Consider the following 3,972-nt stretch of genomic DNA (forward strand, 5'->3'; position numbering starts at 1 on the left):
AGTTTTTACCATATCGTATTCGTATTAAAAGTTAAATATATAATTAAAATAAACAGATAAATTCAAAAATAAGAATATATTAAACAAAACAAAATGTTAATATTAAATGTCTATTTGGACAAAATATATTGTAAAATATATATAAATAACAACTTAAATGTACATTTAACATGTAACATAATACAAAATAATTCTATAAATACCAACTAAAATGAAACGAGATATATAAATACAAAATTATAAAATATAATTGCTATTGTATTGAAAAGGAAGAGTCTTACATTTTAGTGAGGTTGTATGTTGGATTTACTAAATAAAATGTCCCATTAAGATATTTTGAATTAAAAAACTACAGTCTCATAAGCCATAGATGTTTTGAAAATAGTTTGGAATAAGTAATGTTGATTTTTCATTATTGGTTTAGTAATATTTTTTATATTTTTTATTTTATATTGTTTATTTTTGTTCATCAAGATACATGAAATATATTGTAAATTAATTAATGTAATAAATAATTCAAATATACTATTTGTTTAAAAGTTTAAATACCACCCAAAAATTCATAATACAGTAATATATATTAAAAATACAATAATATATACAGTTTAAACTTTTTCTTTATTTATTTTTTGTCGTATGGTTAATTGTTAACCAATCATATTTTATCATATAAACAAATATAATAAATACGATACACAATAGTAGTTTTGATTAATCCTTAGTACACAATCAAATATAAATAGAAATTAATCTCGATGTCACAGATGTATGTGTTAGGTTAGGTTAGGTTAGGTTAGGTTAGGTTAGATTAAGCTAGGTTAGGTTAGAATTTGTTGTACAAACATGGTAGAAAATGACCTAAGTTTGACCATTATTGTTGTTATTAAAGAATATTATGACTTCAAAACTATGTCATGTATTAGATCAACACATATTAATGCACGTCCAAAATGTGAAATAGATTGATTGCAAAGTTTTTGAGATTTGTTCCAAGTCGTCGACGGTGTTTGTATAGAGAATTTAACACAAGGAGACGCCGCTCTTAAAGTTTAAAATTTTATTTATTATAATCACGTGACATTCTATGAAGAAACATGTGTGTTAATAGTTATTAATTGACAAAGATTTTTCATGTATATATAGTAAAACATTCATTACAATGCTAATAAGAATACTCAAAATAATTTTGTAAGGTTTAATGGTACAATCCATAAAATAAAGAATATGTTTCTATCCATAATTAAAAAGGTTAAACTGCTCCTATTTTCTGTTAATAACAAAGAACATAATCCAAAATGTTCCACATTTTTGGATAATTTTAAAACAGGTAACAAATATCAATTAATTTTTTAATTTAATATATCCTGAATATAGGATAATAATAGTTATATATTTTAATTTTATATACGTTTGTTGTATCACATATATTTACAAGCCCGTGTGTAATTTTTAATATTATATTTTAATGTTAGAATTTAAAATGTAGAGATAAATAATTGCATAGTTTTTTAAAATGAATATTAATTTTGATTAATTTGATGGATTTGAAAATTGATAATATATGGATATAAATAAGATATTAACAAAATAACAGAGAAAAATTCACGAGATATTACCTTCCTTAATATATATATAATAATTAAAATTATTCAAAGAAATTGTGACCTAAAATTACTTGGTTACGTTGTGTTGTTAATAACTAATTTGTTTCAAAATTTGAAAAATAAAACACTTGCTATTTTAAAGACAAATTTAGACAAGTTTGTAGATATTTGACAGTTTGTAGATAATGTTTTAAAAGTATTCAACCGTGTCATCAATTTAACGAAGATTCTTCCTTTGTTGACATAAACAATACTTAATTTTTATTATGTACTCGAAGATGACTATAAGTCCTGTAACAAATGTAAAATCATATACATTTAAATAAATTAATGAATCTAATTAAATTATAAAATTGTTTATCATATTTATTTTAGAAATTAATTTTAGGTTACCTAAATTAATAAACCTGTACCTAAACAGATTTATATCTACTTCGCATATTACAAAATACCTACTCATTTCCACCAGAGTTACCAAGATAAATTTGTTTATTCTACGGTTTGCTATACTGGAGACGCAGTTTTTAGTCGACAGCCCCGGTCCAAATCCCTCGAGCCGCTGAACGCCCGGAGGCATGGCGCGGTCGGCTTTCGGATGCCTTCGCATTTATTCGTTTGAAGTCGAGATTTAAGCGAACGATATGGACCCCTTCACTACTAATTAAACATCCAGATTTTAATAAGTCACAGTTTACTTAAGCTCCTTATTGAATAATTTGCATTAAATTTGAAGTTAACTTTATTCGATGGTGTACTTTACACCCTTTTAATAAATTAATAGGTACATGATCATAACCAAATTAATACAAACTTCCCAACTACTTTAAAGGCTTAGCAGCCACGAAGTTATAGAGTTAAGTAAATTTCCCATTAAATGGAGATAGATCAATAAGTTTGAGATTTAATGTTTAATGTATCAATTCGTAATACATTACGGGCCTAAACAAATATAAACAGTGTTTTAGATATTGCATAGCATGATTAGAAAATATTGTCATAATTAGTATATATATGCATATAAATAAATAAATAAATAAATATATTTTTGTAATCTAAGTGTTTAGTCAATATTTACATACTCTTAGCCTGCATAAATATTAATTAGGTTAAAACTTAAGTTAAAAATACATGTTTGTTCAAATGCTTTTAACATTTAAATATTTTATTTTCAAATGTATATAAGATGTTAAAAACATATTATAATTTAATTACAGAATATGTTATGCAAATTAACTGTTGAATTATTGTAATTGTATTTTATATTTTTAAAGACTACATACATTCCGATTATTATTATTATTCTCTGTTTTTTAATATTCAGGCCCCATTTTACAACTAAGCGTTAATAGTAGGTTACGTATTTGTTAATAACATAAATCATTTATACATAAACTTTGTTATTATGCGGATTACACGAGAAAACATCTAAATCTAATTTAAAAAACTATTTCCAATAAACCATACCTTTTTATAGCTGAATAGATTCTGGGTTAATGAATAGTAATGCACTGTAGAGATTGACAATTTTGTGAATCATCTAAAAATTAAATTTAAGTAATTGTCAAATAAATTGATTTTTTCATACCCAAATAAGTAATTGAAAATCGGCAACAAAAACAATTATTGATAGTTGCAATATTTCTTTTGTATTCATTAAAACCAATAACATAATTCGTCGATTTTTGCCATTCCAAGAATCCCATCTTGCCTTTAAGAGAGCTTCTGAGAGATCTTCATTCTAAAAAATGGTAAACTTTTATTTCATATTTTTTTTAATTTTTGTAGTTATACAAAATCAGCCATTTGTACACTGCATAGTATATAAGTAAGAGCCAACGTAAACGATGTTACAAACATTATTCCCAGTGAAATTGGATTTGAAAGGCCATGAAACTAAAAACTTAGATTTAATATATATTATAGAAATAAATAGTTAAATTACCAGTCCTAAAATGAATAATATACATGTCTGTACAATAACACAGCCAAAAAATTGAAAGAGCAAATACATCTTTTGAATATTTATAAAGTAACTGGTACATCTAAAAATAATATACAAAATCATATGTTTATACATATGTAGAATATATTTTAATGTAGTATATACAAATTTATTTAACTTATTTGACTAGAACTTACTTCGCTAGAAATATATGTTTACTAGCTGAACGACACAACATTTTAAAAACAACATTTTGATAAGTTTCATCGTCCACTAAGTCCTCTGTGGATATTTTTTCATATTCCTTATCAATTTGCATCATATAGTCATACACTAATACAAATTGAATCTTTAACGACATTGAAAAATACACAACGAATCCAAAGTAAGCAAGTATGGATTCCAATACCAAAAATGTGCTAGTAA

At 24.4% G+C, this 3,972-nt stretch overlaps 1 long non-coding RNA gene across 1 annotated transcript; it reads right to left on the bottom strand.

Annotated features, from left to right (window-relative positions):
* Positions 1-1,736: 1,736 nt before the first annotated feature.
* On the bottom strand, positions 1,737-2,249 carry LOC126264853 (uncharacterized). Its single transcript, XR_007547463.1, has 2 exons — positions 2,061-2,249; positions 1,737-1,895 (listed from the first exon to the last, which is right to left on the bottom strand). It is a non-coding gene; the product is annotated as an uncharacterized LOC126264853 (long non-coding RNA).
* Between the last annotated feature and the right edge of the window lie 1,723 nt (positions 2,250-3,972).

Source organism: Aethina tumida, chromosome 3 (assembly GCF_024364675.1).
Source record: "Aethina tumida isolate Nest 87 chromosome 3, icAetTumi1.1, whole genome shotgun sequence".
Taxonomy (NCBI): domain Eukaryota; kingdom Metazoa; phylum Arthropoda; class Insecta; order Coleoptera; family Nitidulidae; genus Aethina; species Aethina tumida.